Source organism: Microtus ochrogaster, linkage group LG5 (assembly GCF_000317375.1).
Source record: "Microtus ochrogaster isolate Prairie Vole_2 linkage group LG5, MicOch1.0, whole genome shotgun sequence".
NCBI classification, from domain to species: Eukaryota; Metazoa; Chordata; class Mammalia; order Rodentia; family Cricetidae; genus Microtus; species Microtus ochrogaster.
This window is the reverse complement of record NC_022031.1, coordinates 21254516-21267741: the sequence shown is the minus strand read 5'-3', so window position 1 is coordinate 21267741 and position 13226 is coordinate 21254516. Positions and strand designations below refer to the sequence as shown.

The 13226-nt window shown below is 34.8% G+C and overlaps 1 protein-coding gene across 1 annotated transcript in view; it reads left to right on the top strand.

Moving 5' to 3' along the window:
* Nkain3 (sodium/potassium transporting ATPase interacting 3) overlaps window positions 1-13226 on the top strand; it is a 619021-nt gene that overhangs the window by 146829 nt on the left and 458966 nt on the right. The window lies entirely within an intron of this gene.

The following is a 13226-nucleotide window of genomic DNA, read 5'->3' as shown; positions in this document are numbered from 1 at the left end:
AGGTTCTCTGGGATTGTGATCTATAGGCAGATGGATGGACCTAGAAAACATAATTTTGAGTGAGGTAACCCAGACCTAGAAAGACAATTATCACATGTACTCACTCATAAGTGGTTTTTAAACATAAAGCAAAGAAAACCAGTCCACAAATCACAATATTCATTTCTAATGAGCAAAAATTATGGCTTTAAAATCAGCTGCCATGGCTTATCTCCTGGTTGGTCACTTTAGTTACTTTCTAAGCTTGGGAAAGTTATTTATCATCTCTTTTCTCGTCTATAAAATGCAAATAAATATTTATACAGTATAAAGGTAATCAAATGATTTAGTATTTGTAAAGTGCTAAGAGAATTGGCATGAAATAAGCATCTAAAACTGTCAGTTATTTCCTTCTGGTCTACTTTGCATAGAACTTTGTTGTGAGCCCGTGAGAAGGATCTTTTCTAATCCCGATGAGTAGCATCTTTTTTACATGACATTGGTACCCCAAGAGCTACCTGCATTGTCATTCTTATGTCTACATATACATCCCAGAGTGAGCCATAGAAGTCACAGATGGGAGACTTTTTCTTAAATGTCACTATAACCCTGACTCTCAATTAATAAAAGATTTCCCACTCCTACTTTCAATTTGCTTTCCTGTTGCTGTAATTAAACAGCGGCTCAGAAACAGTTTGCGGAGGAAAGGCTTTGTTTCAACTTGCAGGTTACTGTCCATCACAGAGAGAAGCAGAGTAGAAACTAAGGTTAGGAACCTAGAGGCAGGAACTGGAGCACACACCACTAAAGAACTCTGCTTGCTTCTTTTCCCTGCATGACTTTGCCCAGTCTCCTTTCCCACACAGTCCAGAACTACCTGCCCCTGGGCAGCTCTGCCTAGAGAGGGCTGAAGGCTCTCACATCAAAGAGTAATTAAGAAAGTACCCTACAGGCACATTCACAGGGCAATCTGGTAGAGACAATTTCTCAGCTGAGATTCTTCCTCCTACATCTGTCCGGTTTGTGTTGTTGACAAACATCAACCAGCAATGTACTCAACCCATGCTATTCTGAATTTCAGCAGATGGCTGAAGTTTTGCTTTACTGCATCTCACAGGACTTTAACTGCAGTGTTACCAGGATGATTATGGTCTCATTCTTCGGTCTGCATCCTCCTGGTGCGGCTTTGGAAGCTTCAGTTCTTCAGAGCTGTTCCCCTAAAGGAAGTAGTTTCTAGCTGTCTTCTCAGAGTCGCCCTGTCTGACTGCTCGTTTCATCAAAGCCGGCAAGAAAAGTCTCGTTTAAGAGAAGTGTCACGGGTTTGTGCATCACAGCCACAGATTTGACGTCCCAGTACTATTATATCTGTACTCCATTGATTATAGGCAACCTTCAGTCAGAAAGCAGTCCAGGCCTACCAAAGGCAGACCTTATGAAAACCAGCAGACAATGATCTTAGAATCTAATTGTTACGATAATCTTTTAAATAATTTCTGTTTGGTCACAGGAGACTTGTGTGAAATTCCCAACATTTTCTCTTCCCTAAAAAGACTCAGAAACCATGTTATATATTTTTGTTCATATATGTTGTAATGTCTGCTCTAGTCCTAGCTACTTGCTCAGGTTTGACTCATTTTTTTGGCTACACAAAATTATTAATATATATTTACCTAGGACATTGGAACAAAATATTACCTCTTGGGGTGGTCACACTCTTCCTTTTGTAATTCTAGATTATGAAGCTTTCAAACCTAGCTTCTTTGTCCATGTGTCATGGCTACTTATTTTACAGACATTTTTTTTCAGACATTTTCTTATGATTTTTCTCTGGGTGCTATCCCCATCAATTTACTCCACCACAGTTTTGCTCATGTCTTAAGCTTAAACTGCACATTATTTGTAACACAAGCTTTCTTCATATGCTAACTCGTGTCTTTCCTTTTCTTCTTTATTTTGTTTCTATAAAAATAAAAAACAAACTATTTTTCTCATTTTACACACCAATCCCAGTTCCCACTCCCTCCCCTCCTCCCATCCCTCCACTTTTCCTTACCCCCACCCCCCAGCCAATCTTCAGAGAGGGTAAGACACATTGCTTTGGGGAAGGTCCAAGCCCATTTTGTGACTACTAAACTAAGAAGCAATTGTACTTACTCATTGAATAGGTGGCTGATAATTCTTCTGAACCAATACCCAACTTATTTATGTTATCTTTTCTAAGACTGCCAGTTCTGGAACAGTGTGGAAGTGATCATATTTACCCCAATTAGCAAAATCCCAGCAGCAGTTGAGTATATGATCTCAGACTCATCCCCTTACTCAGGGGCCAGTCAGAAGAGATGGTCGCTGGAAATGAGGAATCATTATTTTCTGAGGGTGTGGCCACTGAGAAGTTTCCATGAGTCAGTGGAGGGCCCTATACCTGTGCACATATGGGCAACACTGATTTTACTTTGTGTTATGTATGCACATGTCTATATATGTATATAGTGATATATATATATTTCACTAAGTATATCTCATATATATTATATATGTGTCTAATATGTGTGTCATGAAATTAAGAGGAGGCTTGGCATGTTGTAATTTATTTTTATTGGGGGATTAGGGAAGAAAAAGGTCATATATATGATCACATTTCATGATATAAATGTAAGAAACTCTCAAGAAATTGAAACGATGTATGTATACACACATATATGTGTACATTTATATCTATCGATTATACATATATATATGTGTGTGTGTGTATAGAGGGGGAGATTGTTCATTACATTTTTATTTGGAACTTAACCATTTTAATTAAGTTTTATTATATTAGATTAATGTCTTTAAGCACAATAAACATATCAGAACATTCACTTTTATATAAGATAGTCTATTTCTAATTATATTCTAGGAAGGCAAATTAAAGTTTTATCAGACATATATGTGACTATGAGAAATAAATCAAAATGGACATCTTTTCTTTTTTACATATATTTTTGTCAGAAAACTAATAAACAATATCTACTTAGAATAAGTTTAGTCATGAATAAAATATATGTTTTCTTTCTAATCTTCTTCTTCATACTGCCTGTATAGTAACCACAGAACAAGATTGACTCTAAAGACAACCTTGACATTGTAATGTCAAACTTTTGTAGTAATTCAGATCCCAAGGACCAATGTGTTTAAATCATTGTTTTAATTGACTTTAAGAGTAATATACATTTCTTATATAATAAAAGGAAGAAATAATAGAACACATAATTTATAGGTAAACATTAATATTTTTCATTATCCTCTAATCTATTATATGTGAACATGCACTCACATAATTCTTTCTATCTCAAGAAGAATTTTAGGATTATGGTTGTCATGCTTCCCCTTCTATTACCATGACAAAACACCAGGGGAATAGTGACTTATAGAAGAAAATATTTAATGAGGGCTTATTGTTTCCGCGGGTGAGTCCATGACTCTTATGGTGGGGTGTGTGGCAACAGACAGGCAGCCACTGACTCAGTAGCTGGGAGCTTATCTCTGATCCACAAGTAGCAGGCAGAGAGATAAAGCTAACTGGCAATGGGTAGACTTTTGAAACCTGAAATACCACCCCCAGTGACACTCCTTCTCCAACAAAGTCACATTGTTTAATCCTTCTCAAACTATTCCACCAATTACAAACTAATTTCTCAAATATTGAATATATGGGAGCATACTCATTCAAACCACCACAGTAGTGGCATAAATATTTATTGATTTAAAAAATAAACATGCACTGAATTCAATAGTAGAATAGATACTTTTCAAAAATATGTTAGTACTTAGCTATTACATTTGTGTATAATCTACATTTTTCTTTGTAACATTTATTTTATATCCTCTCATGGTTTCTATTATTATAAGTTAGGTGATGAAAATTGGAAGGCAAAGTTGTAATATTGTTTTGCTAATTTGTCATATAATATCTCAGTAAGTTTCTGCTAGAATGATTGTTTCCTAAGAGTCCTTATGTGTACTTTCAAAATTTATTTTTAAAAGTCACTGTCAATATAATCACTTTAGAATTACTAAAATTATGAAAGTTTTAATAACTGATTCACTCAACTGAATTTTATACTATCCAAAAATTGTGGCAAGAACAAGATGAAGTCCTATCTCTTCTCGTGAAGGACTTTCATGGGTACCTTAATCCACAGGTGCTCCACTTCTTATTGTGAACTCATGAAGCATTTTGCTGACAGATATCCTTTCTTGTGTTTTTAATCATCCCCAGATACTTTTAGTGCATATTACATTCAAATGACATATATGCATTTTTATGCCACAGTATTTAATTAGGTAGCAATAACAAGTGAACCTGCTTTCATATGTTCATTGATGGTGCTTTGCAGAGATGAAATCCGTGGGTGTTGAACCCACAGATTCAGAGTGCCCCTGTTGTTTACCTGTAATATAAAAGGTCTAGAGTTGAGCAATGGTCAATATGTCCAGCAGTAATATTATTCTCCACAAATCTCACCAAGAACCTTGCTTGCTGCTCCAACCCCCCCCCCTTACAGCATTTATTTTCATCTATCTGTGTGCTTTAAGATAATATTCACCCTCAAGACAGCATCATGCAAAGTAAAACAAGCAAACGGAATGAAATCCTTCAGTTAGGGAACTTCAGAATCAATGTTCTAAAGCTTTTTAAGTTTTGAAAGAAAACTCTATTCATATTTCATCTATCAGAACTTATACACTTACTTGAAGCCACTGTAAGAAGAGAGATAAAGATCGCCTCATGTTTTTGTTAGTGTTGGGGTGGATGGTGCTCTTCTTGAAGTAGCTGACAACAAAGAATTAATGATTGTGGGGAAGTAGAATGATGGCTTGAAGGCTTATGATGATTTTGCCACACAGAAATGCTTACATTTCAAATATATTTGGTTATGTATGTTTTTAGTTTTCTTATACTTAAAATGAATTTCTATGTATTTTTCTTATATTTCTTATATTTAAAATAAATTTCTATTCATCAGTTAGTGTTCATGAATATGTCATACTATAATTTAAATATCTTTTTAGATTTTTCTTCAAATACTGTTTTGCCTGGATAGATTTCTATGTATTCTTTTTGTGTGCTAATTCTAAGAAAAGAAATAGCCAATTTCCGATTTGTCTTTTGTAATAAACTGTTTATACATTTGTTCACAAATGTATTAAATATTTATATACTTTTATATTACATTGACATTTATAATACTCAGGGTCCTTCATTTTATATTCCAGGACTTTAAAGATGCTGGCTTTTATTTTCTTGTCCTCTCAGGGACTGTGCCATCATATGGCTGGAGTACAGGGAGTTCTCCCAAGCATTTTGAATGTTTGGGACAAATGCTAGATAACGTGATCTGTTTTGATTGCTGCTTGTGAGTCCGTTCTTTGTTTTCTCTATGAGCCCCAGACTTTTATTTTCCTTTGTTCTTAGTATTGCTCAGCGAATAAGTGTTTTGCAAATACAGAGTATGGTAACAGTTCACATCACTCACAACTTCATTTACTTAATCTATTTTAATCAAATTCAACTAGTTAGAGCCCAATGCCAAATTTGTTTACTTAAGTAATTTAACACATTAAAAGAGAGTCTAAAATTTGAATCAGAAAATTTGGTCTAAGCTAAGTTTCTTAGTTAAATAAAATACGTCCTGCTCTTAGAATAGATGTGAGTTTTAGTAGATGAGATTGTACTAAGGTACCATTGCAGTACCAACTTTTCTCATTGTGGTCAATATTATCATTATCAACCATGAAAAAATTGTTAAGGATCTGAATATCTCAGCTTATAATTGTTAAAAAATATTTTACTGACAAAATATGGTAATATTAATTACATATATATTTTTTGCTCTTCATGTTACTGATTTTTGTCATAATATGTATCTTAGAAGTAAGTCAAGGTTCAGTTTTGGATTAAAGCACTTGTTGATACTATCAACTATTCCTCAAGGAAATATTATTCTCTGTTATAAATCTAACTATAGAAACATTTTTTCATTTGATGACACAGGATTTGTATTTTATTAAGAATTATTACCTTCTATACTTAAGAAATGAATAACTTTTTTGGTCACTTTTTGCTTCCAGTTCTTATGCCCTGATTTTAGGAGGTGTTTTTTAAACTTTCATGGCATGTTCTGGGACTCTTGAAGACACCTGCATTACTCCTTACCTTCCAGATATTTATGCTTAACACACTTTCAGAGTCTACTTCTATCTAGTTTTGTCAAGATGAAGGGGACATACATACTTTCTTTGTACAACATTATTCTCTCTTGCCTTCTATTTCATTTTCTTTTCACCACCAAAGTTAATTTTTCTAAGCAGGTTTAGGATCCCCTATTTTATGTACCTATTCAAACAAAAAAAACAAAAAAAGGTTCTTCTGTAAATGATAAAATAAATCAAGCATATTAGAGAATTTTCTTTAAAATGTAGGCTCCTTCACTCCTTGGAAAGCTTCATTTAAGAGACAAAACTAAGTCATCTATGTCTCATTGACTGTAGTTGGTCATGAGACAGCTATCATAATTTGGAACCTCCTTTCTACACTATTTCTTGAAAATTTCCCTCATCTTACAGCAAATATATGATTGGACCAAGTGACTTATGTAGTTTATAGATCTAAATATTATGTTCACTATTATATAATATTTAGTATCTTTTGTGTTTGGTGGTTATATTCTGTGTTTCCTACATTACTCTCAGAACTGGGTATGGAAGCACTGAGTGATAACCTGTGGGATCTCTTGAATATCAAACGTATTCTTGTTTTCATCATTTTGGGAGCTATGTTGACTCTTTATTGACATTATAAATGTTTACTTCAATCAACACTGAGCTGCTCTATGTTTCTAAGATACACTGTGAACCAGCACTACAGCTCCAGGTTGAATAGGAATGTTATTATTTTGCCTAGTATAAGACTTTACTACCTAAGTTTAAGAGATAAAGGAATGTATTTTGTAGAATATTCACTGAGTGATGCTGAAAGGGATAAGCTTTACTTTTCCATCTTTGGTTTCTGGAATTAAAGCTCTAGGTACCAAATACATAGGATTTTAAGTTCAGCTATTGAGTATCTGTACAAAAATCAATCATCAGACTGGATTGCAGCTTGTAATTTGCCTAGAACGGGTAGTAGCCATTCTTCTATTGTTAAGATCTCTCCGTCTGGATAATGGTTTTGATAATCCCATGCTGAGGTCATGATTACTACTTTTTCTTTGCCACAGGTAGTGAGCCAATGCACATAGCACCAAATGAATAGCTCAGGCACATCTTAGAAAGATATACTTTCTGCAGAAGTTATCACCTTTAGTTGGAGGAAACTACCATTCTACAGAGTGCAGAAGTTCTGATGTAAATTAGTTATCTAGAAATGACCAACTCATATCCTTAAGTCACAGCAAGGACTTAGTGAATGCATGTGCCACTGATAGACTAAGATTCAGTGGTGATTAAAATTCATGAGTCCTACAGTCAGTGGTGAGTGTATTCACAGTCATTGTATCTGACCTCATGACTGTCCTGCTCAGTAGGTACGGTAGCCCTGGGATAATCAAAATGAAATTATGGCATGCAGTCATCTAGTAATTTTTCTTCCCACTTTCATGTTCAGATCTCACAATGGAAGGTATTTCCCAATGAACACTGGTATATGTCAGAAAGATAAAAATGCTTTTAGTACAAGTCCATAAATCCAGACACAATCTATTTTCAGTTGTTTACAACTCTGTGTCTAACCAGCCAAGAGAATATGCATTTCTATAATCAATGACTCTTTCACCTACAAGTGAAATAAATGGACAGGCTCAAAGTTCATGAACAGTGCATGCTAGTACAGCTATCAGGTGACACCAGTTATCTCCCAGATAGCACATGTGTAGCATCATTAAGCAAAGTCAGAGTTCTTTCTTTACTGTGGTTTTCTTGTAGGGTGTCTGATCAGTCATTTTTGTAAGAAGGAAGAAGTAACTTGCCTAATGAAGTAGGTTTTATGGGATTTGGTAACTCATTTATTTTGAATCCAACGAGGCCTAGTTGCCAGACAGATAAATCCTGCTAAGCAAAGGGTCACATTTTGCCATTGTAAACTTATGAGTCACTGCATCTAGTTACATATGACTTAATAAGGTTGATCAGATTGTATAATTAATTTATATTTCCCAGTCAGGAATTCATCTATAAAATGTAATTGACATTTTGCTTTTGCTCATGTCATGTATAAGGATCAGAGTAATGAGCCTAGGCTTGAAAAATTATTTTCTTAGTAAACATTTTATATCTCTTTCTGATTCCACTGGCTTTAAGCTTATGATTAGATGTGGAAATCACATGAAAAATGAATTTAGCGTGTTTAAAATAATTCTATCAAATCCATCTCCTCAGCTATCTGGTTCTACACATGGTGGCACATCTGTTGTTCTTTCAATTCTTAACCTCAGGCTTCCAGACAACCAGGTAGAGTTGGTAGGAGAATATTGTTTTGTTAGTTTAAGATAAATTGTTCAAAACTCTTGTCACTGCCATTGTATAGTCAGGCCCTAAATGTGTATCAGAGAGTTTACACCAAAATTTACTACTGTTGACAGTTTCTGAGAATTCCTATTTCCTGGTACCTTCTCTGGCATGGAATTCTTCAATGAAGGTATCAGTGAGTGTGTGCTTTAGTAGTGCAAGAGAAGAATCAAGATTATGAATTTTACCTTGTTACAATCACAAACACTAAGAAAATTGTAATGGAAAATATTCTGGATTATAGAAATAATAAAATTCAGTTGCCAGTGACTCCCTGGAGAGTCTGAGAGCCAAACACCCACTTTCCAGTTGGTTGATACTTAATGAACGATTTAATTTGACTGTAAGTATCTTACTTGGGAGACTTAGAAAATCACAAGTGGCAATGAGTCACACATGTCCCTATCACCCTTATATCACAATAGTGTGGGGCATTACTGGCCCACCTTAGAGTGTTGGCCACAAAAAACTACATGCTGTCTCAGAATACACTCAAGACAAAGTTTTAAGAAGATACACTTAATTGCCTAGTACTTAATTGGTAAATAAAGAAGTTTGTATTGATTTTCCATGTATTACTTAAGAAGTTCATTAACATCTCTGCCACCTTAACATCTCTGCCACCTTAAGTACATAACTTAAAAGGAAATATCTGATTGATAATATATTTTACGTCTGTCCTGAGCAATGGGAATTGAACAGTTATAAAGCTAGGATAATACTTGATAGACTGTTATAAAAATAGTCCTGCAGTCTCAATAATTTAACAGATAAATTTGTCATTGGTGTGAAGTTCTTTGCAGATATTAGAATGAGGTTCTCACAAGGTGCAGCTGTTATTCAAGGATTGATTTGAGAGAGCTGATCATTCCTACAGTGCCTCTACTGTGACCAAGACTACTGAGTCAACATGGCTCTGATACAGATTATTCACTTTATAGATATTAGGCCAGAAAAGCCACTGGGTAAATCTACTTCAATAATGCAAGGGGAGCAAGGAATATAGTCACTGTCTCAAATTCTTCTTATGTTAAATATGAGGAAAGGCAGCCTGGTATTTCAATGACTATCCAGCTAATTCTGCATGAAGATGTCATCCCTTTACTCATGATATTTATCTTCTAATAAAAACTTTACCCATATCTATGATTGTTGCCAAGTTCTCCATCTCCCATAGTTTTCCCATTTAAAAAAATTCTATGACCATTTATATACCTATGAAATGTGATAGTCATATTATATATTTATAAATGGCATACACATATAAATATGCCTATTATCCATCTTACTCATATTTACAAGAAGTTATGCACTTCTTTTTGTTACAATAGATATACCTATTCATCATTACTTTTCTGTGTCCCTATTATCCCTGGTTTCTCTACATTCTACTATATTTAACCAGGTTTATTAAATATAGAAAAATTATTTAGGAAACTGACAAATAAAGACCATAGGTATTTTTAAATGAATGTTTGCATTCTTCAAAATGGAAGTGTTTTGGACATATCCTTTACTGAGTAATTGAGTGATTTTTCTTTACTCTAGTTCCCTCTACCTCAAAGCCTCATGTCCGTCTAAAATATTCAATATCATCTAGCAATATGACATTTTTATAAATGTATCAGGTAGTAAGATATTTTAATTTTATGATAAAATTATCTGTCTAAATATAACATACATTTAGCATTCTATTTACTTTAACAGATTTGATTCATGAATGATTGCACAGGTATACAAAAGAGTTTCACAATGTTGAAAATTTTTACCTATATTTTCACGATCAATAACAAGCATTTTATAGAAATGTCATGACAATAATTTTAAGACACTAGAGACAAAAGCAAAAGTCTTGTCATTCACAAGCAGATATTGAGAGAACAAATGAATATGTACAATTGGTCACACTCAGTGATTTACTTGTGCCACTTTCCAATTTCAAGTGTCTAAAAGAAACATAAAACTTTTAGCAATGGTTATTTTACCAAAAGTCTTTACACTCCACAATGAGTCTTATCAGCAAAGTCTCTGGTCATCATTGACAAGATGTTTAATTATATATTTTTAATGCTTTTTCTATCCAAATATATTTTATACATGATTAATTAAAATAGGATTACATCAGTTACCTCATTCCCTTTCCTCCCTCCACTCCCTCCCAGGTTCCTTTCCTCCAACCTCTCCCATGTTCCACCTACTCTTAAATTGTTAGCTTCTTTTTCTTTGATGATTATTGTTCCATGGATATGTGCACATAAATACAACTTCCTGCCTCTATTTTTGTTGTTTGTATGTACATGGTTTTACATTTCAAGACTGACCACTCTGTATTAGTGGGCCATCCCTGAGGGAGGCGAGCTCTTTCTTTGTCTAGGGCTAGGACCCTGTGCAAAATTCTCCCTTTCACATTAACATGTCTAGTGGTATTGCAATTGTCCATATATTTGTTAAGCTGTCATTACTAGAAGAGTGTTTCATAGCAGACTTCCTAGTATTCTGTCTCTTACATTTTCCTAGTGCTCTCTTCTAACGTGCTCCCTAAAGTGTAGATAAAGGAGTTATGAAGTAGATGCATCCGCAGGGGTTGGTTTATCCATGGTATGTTGTCTCTACATTGTGTTCTGTTATTTTCTTTGATGGTCTTCACTTGATGTAAAGGGTCTTTTCTTTGATGAGGGATGATAACTCCACTTATATGTGGGTATAAGGATTAATTTAGAATGAAGAAATTAAACTGATCTAGCAGTGTGGTGGTAGTAGATTATTTTGTAAGATCCATGACATTTTTGACTCTGATAGTTGACTAGATTTCAAGTACCAGTTATGATTTTCCTCTTGTTAAGTAGGTCTGGTATCCAAGTTGATACCAGCTGGTTGCCAACATATGAGTGCTGCTTATTACTCCCTTATGGATCTATTGTCATGCTGGTTAGAGTTGTGGTTAAAAGGTGTCACAGCCGGTTAACTGATCCCCTCCATTCATTGGTATCCTATACAGCATTTTCTGGTACCGCGGAAGCTAGATTGAAGGAAAGATCAGCTGAGTCCCGTGTCTTAAGTGTGCATATACAGTGTCTTCTACAACAGAGGCCTACCCTGGAGCCTTGACAGCAACTGAAAGGCTGCATTGATGACACTGGTTTGAGAGTCACTTGGGGTACCCTGACCAACAGTTCAAAGGAAGCTTCCTTTGCCTTGTCCTGGGTTTCTGTTACTCTGTGGTTCTTGTCTGAAGCCTTGTCAATCCAAGTGGTATAACCTTCCTTAAGACATATATGTATTGTATATAATTATAGGTAAATATGATAATATGACTTCTTGAAGATTATAAAACAACCTTAACATTCTTTGTCCATTATCCCTCTTTCTCTTTCTGTATTGAACTCTCTCCCCTGACCTGAGTTGAAGGCCCCTCTTCATTATTTTTTTTAATTTACAGCTTCATATCACTTGCATTCTGCTATTACCCTCTCAAGCACCCCCGCAACAAACTTATGTATCCTTTGTAATTTACTGTATAATGAAAATTTAGAACTTCTCTTTTGGTGGATCAAACAACATCTTAAATCAATGACTTGTTTATGGAATATCAGTAATAGTTGGTACCTGTTGCCATGGAGATGGAAATAATTAAAATTGTACAAATGTTATATTTGAAAACACATTTATCTTGCAGTGCAGCCCTTCTGCTTACTAATTTACTACTGAGGGATTTTGTGTATCTGCCATGCTTTCACAAATGTACTCTCTTTCCCCTTTGCTTGTTTTATGTGGTTGGATAGAACATACTTCTTGATTAGGAGCTGTCAGTGAAAAAGCTTGCCATTAACTTGTCACAGAAATGGATCACAGAACATTGTTGAACTTTAGTTTATTTTGGCCGGCTTTTCATTTTGTTTGGCAGGTTTCTTCTTTTTAACATTTATTCACATTAAGATTTTATCTCAGAATCTAATAACTGGCAAGAAGCAATTATGTCTTTCATATCTATTAGCTCAGATATTATATAAATAAGAAACGCACATATCATACTGTAAACATTTGTATATCTCAAACATCCTCTCATAATTAGACGTGTGTGTGTGTGTGTGTGTGTGTGTGTGTGTGTCTGTGTGTCTGTGTGTGTGGCAGGAGAGGGAGAGCTAGAAGGAGAGGGATAGAGAGAGAGGGACAGAGAGAGACTGAATCTCACAATGTAGCTCAGGGGTACTGGAACTCATCATCCTCTAGCTTTAGCCTATGCACTATCGTGACTATCTTATATGAAATTTGTGTACAAGTAGCACACTTACAAAAGCACTTTGTCTGTGTTTGAAGCTGCTTGCAGATTACTGTTAGCAAAGCTGATGTTAGAAGAAGGAAGTTTGCATCCTTTCTCAGGGAAGGAATGACCCCAATACAGACTTGTTTTGTGTATGTAAATTTTTTTGAAAATGGATTTTTTTTTTCTCTCCTAGTATAACCTGATTATGGTTTCCCCTACCTCTACTTTTCCCAATTACTTCCCCTTTTCCCTCCCATATGAAAGTACTCCTTTCTGTCTCTCACTAAAAAAACAAACAAATTTCTAAGGGGTAGTAAAAAAGTAAAATAAAATAAGATAAAATAACAACTATCATATCAGAATTAGAAACAAACATAAAGGAAAGAGCCCAAAAGAAGGCATAAGAAACAGATACCCCTTGTTTCTTCCTCAGGAA